This window comes from Pholcus phalangioides, unplaced genomic scaffold, assembly GCF_987345545.1.
Source record: "Pholcus phalangioides strain wild (caught in Gottingen) unplaced genomic scaffold, Ppha-v1.0 ptg000007l_1, whole genome shotgun sequence".
In the NCBI taxonomy this organism is placed as follows: Eukaryota; Metazoa; Arthropoda; class Arachnida; order Araneae; family Pholcidae; genus Pholcus; species Pholcus phalangioides.
Genome location: NW_028301600.1, coordinates 40,359,059 through 40,378,397, shown reverse-complemented (window position 1 = coordinate 40,378,397; position 19,339 = coordinate 40,359,059). Strand labels below are relative to the sequence as shown.

General features: G+C 36.2%; 1 long non-coding RNA gene across 1 annotated transcript in view; it reads right to left on the bottom strand.

The window, feature by feature from the left end:
- The window catches only part of LOC149085284 (uncharacterized), a 49,583-nt gene extending 34,331 nt beyond the window's left edge, over nt 1–15,252 (bottom strand). Inside the window, exons 1-2 of the long non-coding RNA XR_016192830.1 lie at nt 15,224–15,252; nt 8,981–9,055 (exon numbers count right to left, since the gene is read on the bottom strand). This is a non-coding gene — a long non-coding RNA (uncharacterized LOC149085284). The remainder of the gene's footprint in view (nt 1–8,980; nt 9,056–15,223) is intronic.
- Between the last annotated feature and the right edge of the window lie 4,087 nt (nt 15,253–19,339).

Here is a 19,339-nt window from a genome sequence, read left to right as displayed (position 1 = left end):
TTTTGGGCCTCAACAATCACTTTCGGAACATTTACTTTGGTTACCGTGGTTCCCTAGCAATGCGTTTCAGACGTGTATAAATATGCCTTTACAATGGTTTGTCACTTTTTCAATCCTCCCAGTAATGAGAGCTTTTTGAATAGACATCATCATTAGTATCACTTTGAGGGTAAGGCAAAGTATGATCCTTATAGAAATCAGTGTTAAAATTGCCGATTTTGCTGTATAAATGCGGAAATTTAGTGTGGTTTTCCGTCACACTAATAATTTTAAAAATTGTATTGAATTCTCGATTTTTGAAATATTTAGTTCGCTTAGAGATACGAAGCCCAGAAAATTAAATATGAAATAATTAGCCCGACCTACTTTTGAGTTGGATATCCATGCAGTATAACATTGATTTCAACTTTTTATTTATAGCTTCTCAAGCATGAAAATTAATGTCACCGTATTGTCTTTTAATATTGAACTGCATAAATTCATACAGAATAAATCAGTATAGACTGTTTTAAAATTAATTATGGGCCCATAAAGTACATCGAAGAAATTCCACAGCTTTAACCAAGCATTGTTTGAAGCAGAAATAGGCAGATAGATAAGTTGAAGTTCGGGGAGAGGGAAATCGAAATACCTAAGCGCCGCTTAAAAAAGAGAAAAAAAATATTCATTTCTACGTTTCTTTAAATCTAGATTTGTTTCTTTCCTGAGTCCCGCAGGAAGTCGCCATATTGATTAACTTAGACACTTTTGAGTTGGATATCCATGCAATATAACATTGATTTCAACTTTTTATTTATATCTTCTCAAGCTTGAAAATGAAAATGTGTCTGTATTGTGTATTGTCTTTTAATAGCCAATTGCATAAATTCATATAGTTTAGGTTGTTTTAAAATTAATTATGGGTCCATCGAAGAAATTCCACGGATTTAACTAAGCATTTTTGGAAGCTGAAACAGACAGATGGATAACTTGAAGTTCAAGGGGGAGGGGGAATCAAAATACCTAGCGCCCCTTGAAAAAGGGAAAAAAAATTTCATTTCTACGTTTCTTTAAATCTAGATTTGTTTATTTCATGAGTCGCTCAGGAAGTCGCCATATTGGTTAACGTGGACACAGTTTGTATGTCCCTCAAAGAAAGATATCACGTGATCCAAAAAGCCTCATTGAAGAAAACCCGGGCAGCGCCGGGTATTATAGCTAGTATATATATCATAAAACCGTTTGATAATAAATAATTGGTATTGATCCAATATTAATAATTATTTGAAAAAAAATTGCTGTTGGTTCACTTAATATTACATTCAGATATGCAAGTTGTGTTCTGTAATGAATTTGTGTGAATCACAAAAAATCCCATTATAGTATTTTAGTATAAATACATGGTGTACCAGGGCCGGAACTAGAGAGGGGCAAAGGGAGCAACCACCCCGAGTGGCAAAATTTAGGGGACAGAAAATTTTACGTGTGAACAAAAGCACCGTTATTAAAATCATAGAATTTCACATTGGTTTATACATTATTTATAATTATTTAAATTATTTATTTATTTTTAAAATTATGTTCCCTCCCCTAAAATCCTAGTTACGCCTCTGTAGTGTACTATAAATATAAATGTACAGTACGATCACTAAAAAAGACTTCCGAAACAATTTTTACAGGTGGTCTCGAGTTTCCTCTTCTTAAAAAAAACGTTATTACTGAGCTTTCTAGTCCTTATAACAGGAAAATTTTTTATCTCAATGACTTACTATTGAAAATCGCACTACTCATGAAATCCACTCAGTGGAATTGAAGCGCGATATTCTGTTGGAATGCAAACAAGAAATAGCCTCGCATATGCATGCGAGTCATAGTATAAGAATGTGTATTAAGATAGCACTTATCGGGGGAGGGGGTATCTCAGATCTTCTACTATCGGTAAAACAGTCTTACTTGTCTAACTTCTTGAGTTGTCCCGATGTCCTCTGATCGGCGATATTTGTTTTTGTCTTATCGTTCCAAAATAAAAAAAAAGACCGTTGCATTGCATTTACTTTTTTAAAAAGTGACGCAATTAATTTGAAATGCAGAAGAATCCCGTTTTCGCCACTAGTTACGATTATTCCCATATTCCTGTTAAGTCTGGCTTAATTTAGCTCGTTACGAAGTGTAAAAAACGAGAATGCCGATAGCTCGGCGCATTTTTTTCTTCAATTGTTACGGGATACATTTTTTACGGTGTAATTGGCGAGACGGAACTTTTACTCTGACACACATCTTTTTGATTAGAGGCCATAAAAATTTCAATTTAATTTCTTCCTATTATGAGTTTACGGGGGTGGAACTGCCGAAGTTCACTATTTCCCTCTTTTTCTTTTCATTGCTTGATATTCTCATAACTTTAGACTCAACCGTTTTAATGTCTTTCGGTCACTCTCGCGAAACAAATCTGATACTGAGAGACGGATGATTTTTCTCTGCCCATGATAATCATATTACTTATACGAGTTGAACGGTGTTATTATTCCGGATGCAACTAGGATCACCGATTTGGGTATTCTTATTGATGATCGGCTTACGTTTTCTGAACATTGTTCAACGGTGGTCAAAAGATAGAATAGAATGCTCGGTTTCATTCTCAAAAGATGTCTTCGCGTTCTCTCCTAAAGTGATCCTTCCACTTTTCCGGGGATTAGTAATATCCATATTGGTAATATCCATGACATGATGCCTGATTTTATATTTACAAATGTATATGGTATCTAAGTTGTGCGCGTCACTACAGATGTGTTCTGGACGGAATTGTATTTGTATTTTTGTATGTATTATTATCCAGCGTGGACATTGATGTTCCCAGATTCCCTCTGACACGCTGTCTATATGTTTATATGCTTGTATATATACTCATAATAACTTGTATAACTGTTTTTCGTGGGCCCCATTCGTGGCCTGCAGGCGATGTGCGTCTGTGCACCTGCTCATGTCTTTTTTTCTTTTTTTTTTAATTATTATAACGGTGAATGGGGGAATTGTAGAAGGAGTCCTGCTGTTTGTTGACTTGGGGCTGTCCGGCGCCTGCTGTGGGTGGTTTGCCGGTCTTGGATGTCGGATTTTCCACCACGGCCCACGTCTCCTGAGACGAACCAGCTAATATCCCCTAGGGGGACAGAGCGGGCCATGGTTGGTCTGGAGGAGGTTATTAGTTTGTCCTGGATTGAAGTATGCCGTCAGGTATTGGAGACCATACCTACAGAGAGACATAGACTTGGTCGAAATGGTGCAGAGAAGAGCCAAGCATACTCTTGATGGCACACGGGGCTTAATCTATGACGTGAGACTTGATTTTTTGAAAATGTTTACATCGGAAGTGCGCAGGTGTCGTGGGGGGATATGATTGAAGTGTTCAAATTTTTTGACGGAATGGATAAAATGAATCATGAGTTATTAATACATCGTCAATCAACTGCTTCAACAAGGGGGCACCAGTATCGATTGGTAAGGGACAATTCTAGGTAGTGGTGTCGCAGGAAATTTTTCTCTAATAGGGTTGTTGTCTAACAGGTTGTGAATAAAGGGAATAGCTTACCTCGTGGGAGGGGGGGGGGTCGTGAATTCTAACACAATTGACACGTTTAAAAAGAAATACAATAAACAAACATGTTGGGATAAATCGAGAAGCTACCCATACTTAGATGAGACAACCATAAATTTTTATGGGCAGTATATTTTATATATTTATATTTTACCATAATTATGGTTTTTATTGCTCTTATTGGATGGCTATATTTCTGATATAATTTAAACATATATTCAACATCCATATTTTTTATGGGCATCTTCTTTTCAGCCACCTCGTTGGGCATTTTGTCTGTTGTGGTATTTGTTCAGTCGACGTTCATTATAACGACCCCACGATATAGCGACCATTCCATTACAACGACCGATAGGAGAAATCCCAAATGTTCTCATAGAACGACTATCATATATGTTTTACTTTCGATGTAACGACCCTCCCAATATAACGTCCGTTTTCGACGGGACGAAGGGGGTTGTTACATTGAGCGTCGACTGTATTTGTATTTGTATAAAAGACTTTCTGGGTATTATGCCGAGGTGAACTTTGGGAGGAAAGTTTCCCGGTGGAAACGAACTTTTCTTTTCAAGTTCACCTCCGCGGTATAATATCCAAAAAGTCTCTTGATTTCGCACATGATACTGTATATGAGCTGCCGACCTTGGTAGCTGAAATAATAGTTGATGAATTTATTTGCGGAACACGTTTATCGTACGTACAGGATGAGACTGGTTCCTTGAATTTATAAAAAATTCTAAAAATAAACGCACAAGTAAAAGATTTGCATCTTTCAAATAAATTGATCACTAGCAATGGATGAATATTTCTATTTCAACAAGAAACGGCGTATTCACAATTCGATTGCGAGCAGTCAATGTGGCGACCAACCTGTTTTTCAGCATCAATCCAACAAACTCAGGTGGACTTCGTTACGCCAGCGGGTACTACTCCATTTTTTAAATAATAAGCGAGCTAATCACAACTTCGTTTGGCGGCGCAATGAAACGACATTCCATTGTGAATATGTATATATGTACGTACGAATCTTGATTAAACCCTTAGTGTCATTCTCATGCTAACACTCACATGGCCGCGAATGATGAAGTGAAAAATATAAGTACGGCGCCACGTTTCACCTTCAATTAGCTATAGCCGATGTCCCTGGAAGACGAGGACACTCTGTTACACGCAGACATACATTGATATTGCTCTTTCACATGGGAACTCCCGTGAATACTAATTCCTATTTTCCTTCGGTTGAACTATTTCCATATATATAATCATTATTGTTTTCTTTTCCACCCAGGAAATATAAAAAGTCGAATTTAATTATCTGAAATGTGGAATATTTTTAAACCAATTTCAAGAATTTCAAAACAACAGATTTTATAACAAGAACCAAATTCATCGAGCTACGAAATGTAATTGAATTGAAAATTTCGAAAAGGGCTCATCTCTGAAAATTGAAGTTTTGCACTAGATACAAAAAACTGAATTTCCGTTGAACAGTTAGACTTTTTGAGCAGTTTTTCTCTAAAATTACCGGCAACTACGTACGTTAATTTTAGGGAAAAAAAAACCTGCTTAAATAATCAATCATAACAATAATCAGCGAAAATTCAGTTTTTTGTATGTTATGAAAATTTTGATTTTCGGAGATGAGTTCTTTTCAGAATTTACAATTCAATTGCATTATTTTATGATATTTATTCAAAAACGGAACTAAAAAATAATGTAGGTTTATTTGTTTAATATTGCTTTAGAGGAGCTTCTTGATTTTCAAACAAACTAAATTATTGGCAGCAAGCTTGCCAAAACATTTGATCAACATTTTTATAATCTTTTTCTTCAGAAAAAAAAGTTCCACCATTTAATGCTTTTTAAGATAATGCATTTCAGTTGTGGAGTTTTTGTATCACATAACTAAATGCAATTGGCTACATAATTTTCTTTTTATCGCTGTAACCGATGGTTTGATAGATACAATAAATCATCTGTGTATGGAGTTGGAAGATGATGAGCTGTGTGTGTGCGCGTGTGTGTGCATTGCGACGAGCGAGCCGTAATGGTCCCTAGTTTTCTCCACGTGTTGACCTTCAAGTGTCTAGATCTGTAATAAGCCAAAAAAAAAACCCATCAAAAAAACATTTTTCAAGGGTAAACCATCGGCAAATAAATTTCTTCTGATGACGCACGAATCGGACAATTTGTGGACGAACGGCCGTCTCAGTACCTTATCCTCCTTTTTTTTGTCCTAGTTTTTAGTTATTTTTCTCCACTTATAATGTTCTGGTCAAAGTGCTTTACTATGATGTTTTTACTCATTTTAAGGCTCACCTCTTGTAAATTACAAAAGTAAAAAGATATGCTCTAGAGAAATGAAGACTATTTGAATTTGACGTTATTTAGGAAAAACAAGAGTTTTTTTTTCTTTTTTTTTGGGCTGTATACATAAAAATTAGGTCTGGGAATCGATTAAAATTTTTAACTGGTTAATTAAAAAAAGTTTAATCGATTAATCGGTCATCGATTAATCTAATATTTCCAAATGCTATTCATTCATAGCAATTGTAGCGACGGTAACTATACAATATCAATTGATGCTATAAAAATATATTCTATTTAATTCACGAATTCATCTACTGAATGGATGTAAACAAATACAGAAATAGATTAAAAAATAAAGGCCGTGCCCCCCGCTTGAAGCTATTTAATATCGTTCCCCCCCCCCCTTGCCAGAAACATGGATGTGCACATTTCTAGAACTTTTGAATGTTTACATATGTTACTCTATGGAAGTTGTTCTCCTTAATTTTTTTGTAAAATGTGTTTCAATAGGAGATACACATTTACGTTTTTGGAAAAACTTAGATAGCAAAATGAGTGATCCTCCCAGCTGATAAGCAAATATTTTTGATATCACATATCACTTATCTGAAATGTTATTTATAGGAACATAATTTAAGACATTTAATCGGTTTAGTCAAAAAAATCAAGCTCATAATTTAGCTTTCAATAAAAATTTTAATCGAATTTTTTTTGATCGGATTAATCGAGTCAATTAACTCAACTGAAATTTTTAATTGCAATTAACAATTGATTGATTAACCGACCCGATTAATCGATTAATCTGACCAGCCCTAATAAAAATGATCAAAAAAAAAAAAAAATCGCCACTTAAGTGCATGTTTTTTTTTTCGAGCTGATAATTTTTTTCATAGTTATTGACACGTACAGAAAACCAGAAAAGTCATTAAAAAAATCTATTTTGTACTTCTATTGTAATTGTATTTTGTAATTCTATTGTTACTTCTTATACAGTGCCTAAAAGAGGACGTACCGAGCCACAAAAATCGCATATAAAATAAATGTAAGCCTTTCAAAGATGTTACTACGTACTTCCTTTTTGTGATTCAAACCATAATAAGAAAAAAACTCGGGTTGCGGACTTCAAGGTAAAAAAAAAAAGAAATGTAAATAAAAAAAAAAGTTGATAGAAAATCAGAAATTCTAAACTGTGTCGCTGGCTATCTATCCCCCCTTTCCTTTGTCACCTTCTTCCCCCCTCCCCTAACATACTAATATATTTTTCTCTATCTCCCTCTTTTTCTTCTCACCTCCCAGGCTCTCCTGCACCACAGCTGGTTTTGCCAAAAAATCGAATGTCGCATTGTACCATCGAAAAAAAAAAAAAAAAACATTTTTCTTCACAGCTTCAACTTCGCTATCTCACTTCTCATGTTAACACTAACATCTGAGGTTGTGCCGGCATTTTTTCTGCAAAAGTGTTAAAATCAAGAACCATTAATTTAATCGAAAAATCTTCTCCCGAACATGACAAAAAAAAAAAAAAAAAAAAAAAATGATGATGATGACCTTTCCTCCCACATAAATTCACTACATAAAAACACAAACATTACTCACTTGTCTTTCCCTTCATCAGGGGGACGCGACGGGCCCCCAGCCTGTATGGGGAATATATGACCCGCATAAGGGCCAGGCATCCCCTTAAAATTTTTATTCTGGTTCTGGTTCTGGTACACTTTGATCTTAGCCAAAAAAAGGCCGAGAAGCGATACACAACGATGATACTGGCACGAGCAGGGAATTTTTTTCCCCCGAATATTCTGAGGGAAAATGGACTACTTACTGACGTCACAAGAAGAGTGCAGAGGCCTTCTATCTCTACGAGGTGCTGGTTCAAACCCGACCGGTGCCACAGTGGTGGTCGGCTGAAGTTGGTTTTCTGTGGTTTCCAACTTCAAGGAGTGAATAGAAGCCGATTTCCCCGTTAAAAAGTCTCGCCACAGAGAGAGCAACAGGCCTACAAATATTCAATCACTACACTTCATTCACAATTTGAAATATAGATGGCAGCACATAAAACTCCCACTCAACACTATGTACACACTCAGACTGTTAGGTACACGCACTTACACTTTCGGCACAACTCAATCGGTAGTAAATTGCCCACAGATGGAGATAGACCTGAGTTGTACCCGGTTTGAAAGAAAGAAATATGAACAAGTGTGAGTTAAGCTTGAAGAAGCGTTGGCATCTAGAACTAAATTTAGATTTTTAAAACAAGATTTGAATACTAGAATGAAATGGAAAGAAAATAGTATTGCCGAAATAAATGATTATACAGTGAAAGCCTGATATAAACGAGCTTATAATGCGAATCTCGCTATAACGAGTGATTTGCAAGTGATTGTCGAAAATCGAATGTGTTAAAAATACACAGAATATTCGATTATAACGAGTTGAAAATTAAGAAGCATCGCTATAAAGAATGCAAAAAAAAAAATTCTCGAAAAAAAATTAGTTTTCCTTCTCTCTCTCCCTTCAAGAATTAAATATGATGATTTCTACCATGGCACATGCTCTTCATAAAAATAACTCTGAGGCACTTCTAACAAAGAGTGGACACAGAAAAAAAAAAAAGGCAAATTGTTTTAACCCTTTCTTCCTCTTTTTGAGGTTTCACATGAGATACAATGCTTTTATTCAACTTTAGTCTTTCCCAGTGATTAAGAGAAAAGGGACCAGAACCTTTTTTTAGAGTTTGAAGTCGTTTCCGAATGACTGAAAAAATCTTGCTAAAAAATTTTTTTCCGATTAACGGAAAAATGTTAACGAATCAATGATGCCATTGAAGTGAATAGTGGTATATAATGCAGTAAAAGTCCGTTGTAACGAGTATGGCTTATAACGGCAATCTCGATATAACGAGTGATCGTCAAAGAGCTCATGTTACAAAAAACATCCGCTTATAACGAGAATTCTGAGCTGTCGTTATAATTATAACGGACTAGAATTTTGTTCATCTGTTAATACTTGAACAAAAGATTTAAAACACGTTTTAATGCAGATAAAGCAGAAATTTTCTACATTTTTATAACCTAATAGCAAAAAATGGATATTCACTTGCAACGAGAAGTCCATTATAACGACAACCTTCATCGTGACTGTGGACTGTTCTCATAACGGACTTTTATTGTACTACGAATAAAAATATTAGAAAAAGTTTAAAATTGCCACTTCTCTCTGGATATAATTGTTATTAAATATGATTAATCTATAATTATATACATGCATTATCACCGGTTATTGGCATAATCACTAATCATCTCGGTAAGTTTGATAAAGTTCACGATATTTTTCATTTTTATCAGTAATTATGCTATTTCCCGAATGAAGTTGGTAAGTTTGATAAATACGGAAAAATCATATGGAAATATCATTTTAATTCAACCACTTATCAGTCTGTGTGCACTACATATATTTTGCCATAAAAATTAAATCAAAGTAAGTGCTGAGAAGATAGAAACACAAAAATTCTTATCAGTTTTGTAATGTAGGCTATGTTTAAGTTTATCAACCATGTGCAAGCGTAACCAATGTTACCAATGGAATCCATTATCCTAAACAGGGAGATCAGAGATTTATGCATAATGAAATCGGTGAATTTAAGTAATTCATTGACTATATCAGATTTACCAACATGAGCTGGGGATTACATATATGCAATTGTTACGGTAAATGTGATAAATCGGCTATTATACATAATAACTGGTTATTATGCATACTTACCAATCGTCTTGGTAAGTTTCCGTAAGTCCCGGATCATGCTGATCCCTTGGGAATACGTGAAGATCACGTTATATTAAAAAAAAAAATTATATCGCTTTCACCGGTGAATATGCATAATACACCCAAGCGTCATAGGCGGAGATAGAGATGATTGCTCGATGATGATTGCTCGATAGGCAGGATGATGACGATGGCAATTCTTATATATGCATATTCATATAAATGCATATTCAAAAATAAATTTATCAAACTTGAAAAATGTAACCGATAATCGCATCGGTTACATTTGAGTGAATGTAACCGATGTACTTATTAGTTGAATTTTTCAAGTTTTATAAATGAACTTTTCTCAAACTTTTTTATACTGTAATTCCGGCCTTAAATTGGAACTTAATATCCATCCACTCGCTACTCAATGACTTATGTCCCACTTAGGCCGGAATTACACTAGAAAAGTTTGAGAAAAGTTCATTTATAAAACTTGAAAAATTCAACCAATAAGTGCATCGGTTACATTTGAGTGAATGTAACCGATGCGATTATCGGTTACATTTTTCAAATTTGATAAATGAACTTTTGTAAAACTTTTATAGTGTAATCCCGTAAGATCGGAAACTGAACTAAAATATGACCAGCAGTCGTGAATAAAGCGGACGGATTTATTTTGGATAGATTCAAGTTTGTCGATGTTACTAGAGGTGTGGGGGTCCCAGACCTCAGCTGCATAAGAAAGAACGGGAGAAATGTAAGTTTGGTAGCAGAGAAGTCGGACGTCTCGAGTGGAATGTTTAAGGTTGCGGCGAAGGAAAAAAAGTTTGAGACATTTCTGATAGACAATAATCGATATGATTATTCCAACGGAGGTCAGCCGAGATCATGACACCCAGATATTTAAATTGAGAAACTTGGGATTGTTTTCTGTTGTGCCGCTTGAAGGGGTAAAATGTGATCAGAAAATTCAAAAATTGTACTTCAAACTCGTTTGCCATAAAAAAAATCAAAAAAAAAATCCAGTCCTGACATGCACAATTTTACATATCCAAGTTTTGGACTTCATAAATAAATAATTAATCTCATTCAAATTTTTTCAGTTAAGACGATGCAGGGTATATTTTTATTAGCATACAATTTTTGGCCAATTTCGAGCTTTGACAGTAACATATACAAGAAAAAACACTTTGAACACGATTTTCTCAAATTGCAGTTTCTGAGTTCATCCGTAAAACTAAAAAAAAAAATGACTGCACGAAAATTTTGCACAAATCTTTATTCAACATGTGTTAGTAAAATTAACCTAAATCAATTTTACTAACGCATGTTGAAGAAACATTTCTGCAAAATTTCAGAATTTTTGGTGTAGCAGTTTTTTTTTAATTAAACGGATGAACACTCAAAAACTGCAATTCGATAAAATCGCGTTCAAAGTGTTTTTTCTTGTATACACATTTACACTATTCATTACTTCTTTTATTTTGAAAGAACAAATTTACCGATTAACACGAAATTTTTTGCATATGATTTTGCAATTGAAAGAAATGCTTTTTAGTCATCAGTGAAAAATCGACTTCAGAGGACGCGACACCTCCTCTAAGGTTACGGAATTCAAACAAACATAAATATTTCAGTAGTGTAGATATTTTTATATCATACCATTTTACAGCTTTTGATTGCTACAGAACCCCAGAAAAACTCTAGCAGAACACAAACTTATGGATTAGAACAAGGGTTTTTAATCCTTTTAGCTGATGCGACTTCCTTCAGCTCCACTCGTCCCACGCCATCTTAGTAGAATTTGGGTGCTTCAACGCCTTCCCAGGTGTGATTATCACTCAGTATAAAAACATGCTGCGCATTGTAGAATTTTAAAACTAGTTTGGGAGGCGTTGTCAATAAATGACAACAAACAACAGGAAATTAAGAAAAGAATATTTACGAAACATAATAAAACATATTTTTTGCGCAGCCTATATTATGCGAAAATAATTCCTTGCATATGCACATATTTCAGCACTCGCTGTAGATATATTATGAAAGTATTATCACACCCATACACTGAAGTTAAACGAAAAAGAGAAAAGAAAGATTGCAGCGAGCTTTTTTTTTGTCCACCATTTTGCACATCCCCATATAACACTTTCATTCTATTTACACTATTAAATTTGAGCGAGACAAGACAGTCTTATCACGACCACGTCTCATCAGGTAAATTTGAACCACACCGATAAATATCATCAAGGTCAATTTAAGATTCACCAAGGCCACCATAATATTTTTGTTGATTACTTCGGACGTAAGTCGAAAGTGCGTACACTGGATTTCGCGCTCAATGAAGAAGTAAAACTTGATCTAAAAAAAAAATTATATCTTGATGTCAGTCTTTTAATAGATCAGTCTTGACAAATGATCCAAAACAACTAAATGGGTTTGATATTTCCTATGAATGTGCACATCTTCCACCTTCCACGGGATCTTTTCTGATGTATTAGGGTCTTGAAATTGAACCATCTTTTACAGAACTACTAAAAATTTTAGCGATAGTTTCGATCGCACAGAAAATTGGTCTGTCTCTGATTTCCAGTACATATAGGGCTACTTGTTCTATCAGTGTAATAATTGCTAAATTTGAAGTGACAGGACAAGTGCAGAGTAACGGGCGTTTCTCGAAGAGTGCCCAAAAAGAATAAAAATTCTAGGTTAGATAATGATTGCGATAATGATTTAGTCACTGAGTCATGATATTGCTAAATATTTATATTGTTTTCACATTCTCCGTTTCCCGGATTGAATGAAATTAATTCAGCCATGGAACGCAGAACTAAAGAAGTCAACTTCACGTAAGTAATAAAAAGAATATTTAAAATATTGGGGTTTTCTTAAATGAAATTTCTCGAGTCATTCGAAAGGTCTCGGATCTACAATGAGTGATGGTATGATTTATTGACGGTAAGTGATGGCATGATGTATTAACGGTAATTGATGGCATAATGTGTAGATTTACTTCTTACTTTACTTATCAACTTTCACTCAGACAATATTTTTCCAAAGAGGACAAGTCGTCACACTACTCTGTCACTGGAAAGTAATATTAAAAAAAATTTTCAATCACACACACAGGAGATGCTACAACGATAATGTCTTGAGAAGACTTGTTTTTCATCATGGCCACCTTTTTAGCATTAATGCATATAAATGCATAAAATCAAAGAATTTTCGGAATAAGTGCATATTTTTGGAGGTTTATTAAAGCTCAATCACACTTTTTTTAACACAATTTTTTAAATTAATATTGCTCATAATATTTTCATAACATCGGTTTTTCACTCCACAGGTGGAATATTTCGTGATTAATTCGAATTATTAGAAATGTGTGCAATATTATCTAAATAACAACCGTTTTAATCCACCTGTTGGGGGGAACCGATGTTATGAAAATATTATGAGCAATATTCATTTTAAAAATTATTCTAAAAAAATGATTCAGCTTCAATAAATCTTCAAAAATATGCACCTATTCTGAAAATTCTTTGATTTTAATCATTTATATGAATTGATGTTAAAAAAGCCAAAGTATGTATAAGCACATATACATTTGATAATAATTTATTATCAAGTCAGCGTTTCATACTGACAAACTAAAACACTTTCAGGCATTCCTTCCCCCCCCCCCTTCCCCTATCGATATACCGTATATACTCGTGTATAAGCCGACTCCCGCACTTCAGGACCACCAAAACCGCAATAAATTGAAAACCCGTGTATAAGCCGACCCCAAAAAATCCGTGCATTTCAGAGAAATTTTTTTTTTATATTTTCATGCAAAATGAATAGCTTGCGGAAATTTACAATAGAAAATGATTCAAACTTTTTAATCCGTTTCTTCTGAGTCTCCAAGCTCATCGTAATCCATTAGCTCATCATAAGGGGGTGCGGCATCTTCGTTTTTATCTTCAGTTCCGTTCATCGCATTGCTGATGCAACACTTTTTGAAGGATCGACGATAATTTCTGCGGAAACAGAATTCCACGCCTCATGTACCCATTGGCACACTAGGCCAATGTCAGGTTTCTTCAAGGCACCACTTTTGTAGTTTCTTTATCATCGAAACTCATCCATTGGATTCGCAAATCCCTCAAACAGTCTTTGAAAGGCTTGTTGATGCTTACATCTAAAGGCTGTATAATCGACGTTGGCCCGCCTGGTATCAAAGCCAATGATGTTTTCGATTTCTTTGAATCGGCTTTGACATTATCGGTTCTGTGGGGTTTGAACATATCCCCTACCAGTAATGCTGGTTTCTCGAGCACTGCTACAAAAATGACTACCGATTGCGGGGGTCGATATTTTCTCATAAAAAAACTGACCCGAATATAAGCCGACCTCCCTCACTTAAGGAACGGATTTTTCCACAAAAAACTCGGCTTATACAAAAACGAGTAGAAACGCGGTACATCTCTACTCTATTCTAAGAGGAACAGAGACGTCTCTGGAGAAAACATAGCCAAACCATGACTTGTAGTTGCGGATAAACTGAATTGCATCGATAAAAATATCAAAGCATGCCAGATCCAAAGGGCAGCATTAGTCGCCATATTCCGAGAGCTCTAGTTAACACGCCATCTGCAGTAATTTTTTTTTGCGTATAGACATTGGTGGCTATTAAAATGTGGATCATGTAAACAACACACGCCATGGCCCTAGCAAGGGAAGAGGGGGATCGGGATGCCTGCCTCACCCACTAAAGGTGAGGAAATGACTATTACTGCTGCTAAACCCCACATATGCACCTCGTGCATATTCCTCTATGGAATTTCTAACGAATGAGTACATGTTGGAATGTGCGTGCACTTGTTGTGAAACTAACGGGAAGTTTGTGTCTTAGGAATGTTTATTATATATTCAAATAGTGCTGCAATCTCTCTTCCGAATGGCAGCACTATTCGAACATATAACAAGCATTAGAAAAGCAATAAGAAAATGACTGATACATAAATACTATATGAAATTACATGGTTAAGTTTGCTGCAGTATCAGTATTATTTCTGACAAGGCTTTGACATATACACACACACACACAGGAACGGAGTCTCCACATCATGACAAGTGACAGAATTTTCAACTTTTCTTCAATTAAGTGCCTAGTGCATCTCTCAAAATGGCTGCAACGCAACTGCAAAGTATTATCCCAAATCAAAATATCATGAATAGAATAAACAAAATGAATAGCAGGAGGAATTTGGGGACCAAAATTAAATAAAATTAAAAAAAAAAAACTGATTCGAGTCAACTCTGAAATAACAAATAAATTACCAAAATAAGTAAAGAAATGATTAAAACTAACTCTTTAAAGTACAGGGATGAGATATCTCCATTGGCGTACGCAAAGGGGTGGGTTTGGGGTTCTAACACCTCCCTTGAGCCAAGATTATAGTGTTATTTTGCAGGAAAAAACGTAAACCCCCCCCCCCCAGAAGGGAAAAAAAAAAATCTGAAACCCCCCTCGAGAGAAAATTCTGCGAACGCCTATGGATATCTCGCTTCTGTGTATATGCAAGAAATAAAAAAAATTTGCGCTCTCACCCTTCTCTCCAGTCTTCATTTTGGAAACCCTGTAAATGAAAAATGCTTTTCTTTTCCTTTTTTTTCACTATCAATAACTTTTTTCTTTCTCCCTCACTACGGTTTGACGAGTAAAAAAATATTACACACATACATGGGGAAAGGGTGGCTGGGAGAGGGAAAAATAATGGAAAACCGCAATTTTCCACCTCATCTTTTTCCTTTCAAATATTACCACTTTTGAAATTTATCTTCGCTAGTCCAACTGTACATTATCCACATTTGCTGCCAAAAAGCTATAGAGGGGTTAATGAATTAGTTTGAATGAGTTGAATGATGAAATGACTCAAATATGAACAGATTTCTGTCGAATCGATGCAAATTATTCCAAATATTACTGTATTATTAGGTTGACCATCGAGGCAAATACTGAGAATGGAAATATTTAACACATACAGGGCACGAGGCTTTTTGCATAGATGTCATAATCATCATTATCAGCATCATTTTGAGGGACAGGCACAGGTTGATTCCCATACAAATAAATGTTAAAATCGCTGGGTTCACTGCGGAAATTAGTGAGGTTTTTCTACAAGTAAGTAATTTTAAAATTTGATTTGAGTCATTAATTTTTGAAATCTTGAGTTTGGTTAGAGATAAGGAAAAATAATAAGGCACACACATTTTTGAGTCGGATATACCTGCAATAACGTCGATTTCAATTTTTTATTTATATTTTATTATGTATGAAAATTAAAATTCTCGTTATACTATCAGTGGCGTATTTACGGGGGGGGGCAGCTTAGCGGGCTATAGCCCAGGGCTACATATTCAGGGGGCGGCAAATTTGAGGTGTGAGTGGCCAAGAAAATTTGTAGAATGGAAGAAGGGTGACAAAATTTGTATAAATCTCAATTAATCCGCCTCTGCCCAGACAGCAAGGGACCAAGTTAGTGAGCAACCAAAAGAGTGGCCTATAGAATTTGCAAGCGCGAGAGAGTAAAAGAGTGACTTAGAGCATGAGCAAGCATGTGAATGACCAAATAAGTGACCTAGAGAAAGTGAAAGCATGTGAATAACCAAAACAGTGACCCATTGTAAACGTGTAAATGATCAAAAGAGTGACCCAGTGTAAACGTGTAAATGATCAGAAGAGTCACCCATAAAGCAAGGAACCATGTCAGTGAGCAAACAAAAGAATGACCCAGAGCTTGTGCTCGCATGTGAGTGATCAGTGAACGGTGTGCAAGCATGTGAAGGACTAACAGAGTGACTTAGAGAGTGTGTGAGTATGGGAGTGACTTACAGGCACAGGAGTACTCGCATGTGGGGGGGGGGGGGAGGGACAATCGGGTTATAGCACAGGGAAGTGCTATAACCCGCAGTAGTAGTCAAGAAAATTAGACTAGAATGGGAGAAGTGCGGAAAAATTCCTGTAGCCCTGTAGGGGGGGGGGACGTCCCCCCCCCGAAATGTGAGAAAATGACCAAAAAAGGGAAAAAGATAGCCAAATCTATTGTTCTATCACTTTGGTCCCCCCCCCCCGAACAAAATTTCTGGCTACGCCCTTCCACAGGCGGAAAAAACATGAATATGCCTCTGTATATTATCTTCTCATATTTAACTGAACCAATCCATATATTGTTTAAGATTCTTTGAAAAAATTCATAATGGCCAATATATTACATTGAAGAAATTTGAAACTCTAATTGAAATAATTTCTGACTCAAAAACAGTCGGATCGATGCCCTTCAACTTAAAAAAAAAAAACATTCGCAGAATCATAAAGAAAAGAAATTATTCATTTCTTTAATCTAGAACCCTCCAGAGGAGGAAAATATCACGTGATCCAAAGAGCCTCATTGCTAACTCTCACCAAAAAAAATTGGCAAAAAAATTAAATAGCCAATTATAGATAAAATTGCGGAAATGAATTACCACAAATGTGCCACCAATGGGTGGTAAATAAAGGGCTACTGCCGATCGCTGTGAACCAAAATGTATTTAAAAATGAAACCGTTTAACATGACAAATATGTGAGGTGAATATCTGTAATTTCAGTCACAATTTTCCTAATGAAAATACAATAGATCCCGCTTATAATGTTCCCACTCTTAGAAAGTTTTCCTCTCACAATGATTTATTTCATGGTCTCTGTCTCTCACTAATACTCGATTTTCCGTTTAAAGCGTTTTCCCTTTGCGTTTTTCATGACAGTTTTTCCAAAAACGTTATAAACGGGATTCACTGTACAAGAAATGAATATTAATCTAAATTACGTAAGCTGTGAAAATTTTATTCATCGACTATTTCAAGATTACTAATCCAATAAGATTACTAATGACAGGACTGAGAGGAGCAGGCAGGTCCGGTGGCGTAATTGCAAAGCTTACATCAAGTGCTCGCGAGCACAAAATCTGACACGAGCATGGAGCACTCTGGGTGCTTCGGGTAGCACCGTGGTGCTCGCGAGCAACTGGTTGAAGATGCCTGCACTAGAGGAATTAGCACGCAGTGATTGGTAAAGAAGATAGCAAAACGTCACGAGGGCTGTGAAACTGAAAAATCTTGTGTACATACAGGATGATTCAGAAAAGATGGGAAAAACTTTGTGATAGTACACGCCAATACAAACAATTGTCATCAAAGAATGCATGGTCTAACATGATCATTGATCATTTTTGTCGCACCACGGTCATTTTCAGCACACGAGGGCTAATTACATCGGGACCCACAATTTATTGCCGATTCCGAACGGCAGGCTTGTTTTATACTCATCAAGGGGTTGGTGCGCCAACACCTCGATGGGAGACTCCCAGCTGTAGCAATTTTTTCCTGCGGTCATGTCGCCGTTTTTGTTGTATACGAAATTTTTCTGACAAGGACGAACCGGGTATCGAACTCGCGACACCTCTAAACATCCTTTGGTACTTTAGGCGAGTATCTTATCGGCCTGAGCTCCCGGTCTAAGATGAAACGCAAACACACTAGCGCGTTTCGAAACGACCGCTCCGCAAACGTTAAAACGGCATTCCTGTTGAAATTTATTGGGAGAAAAAGAACACCACACACATGCATGCAAATGTAACCTGGGGAAGAAGAAAGCGTATATGCAAATCTTTCTTTTTCTTTCTTTCTTTCAAACCGAGTACAACTCCGATCTATCACCATGGGCAATTTACTACCGATTGAGTTATGCCGGAAGTGTGATTGCATGTACCTAACAGTCTGAGTGCGTACATGGTGTTGTGCGTGAATTAGTGCCTCCATCTATATTTCAAATTGTGAGTGAAGTGTAATGGTTGAACATCTGTAGCGTTGTAGGACTGTTGATCTCTGTAGCGAGACTTTTTAACTGGGAGATCGGCTCGCATTCGCGCCTTGAAGTCGGGAACCACAGAAAACTAATTTCAGCCGACCACCACTGTAGCGACTGTGGGGTCCGAATTCGGGTTCTCGAGATGAGAGCCTGTCACTATGACCATTCGACCACCACAGCGGCCGTATGCAAATCTGCGTCACAGTGAATAAAAGGCGTGGATGCCAGGCGGATGCACGCAAAACGCGCAGTTACAAGCTGGAATAACTTCAATGGGCTGGCGTCCGCGCTTTTTATTCACTGTGACGCAGATTTGCATGCGGTTTCTTCTTCCCCAGGTCACATTTGCATGCATGTGTTCTTTTTCTCCCGATAAATTTCAACGGGAATGCCGTTTTAAAGTTTGCGGAGCGGCGGTTAGCGGGTTTGCATGTCATGTTAGACCATGCATTCTTTGATGACAATTGTTTGTATTGATGTGGACCTCTTAAAGTTTTTCCCATCTTTTCTGAATCCCCCTGTATAAATGAAACAATTTTTTTTAATAATACGGTAATAAATTCTTCACTTTAATCAATAAAAAAAGTTTGAAAAATCTCTGAATTTCTTAATGCAGATTAAATACCGCTGCCGGTTTTCTGCGCTTTTTTTCGCCGAGAGGTTGAAAGAGAAATATTGCATTGAAAAAAGTTTCTCTCTCTCTCTTTATATATATATATAACATACACACACACAGACAGAGAATCAGATATATATATATATATCTATATATATATAAAATTGATTTTCTGTGTGTGTGTCTGTGTGTGTGTATGTTC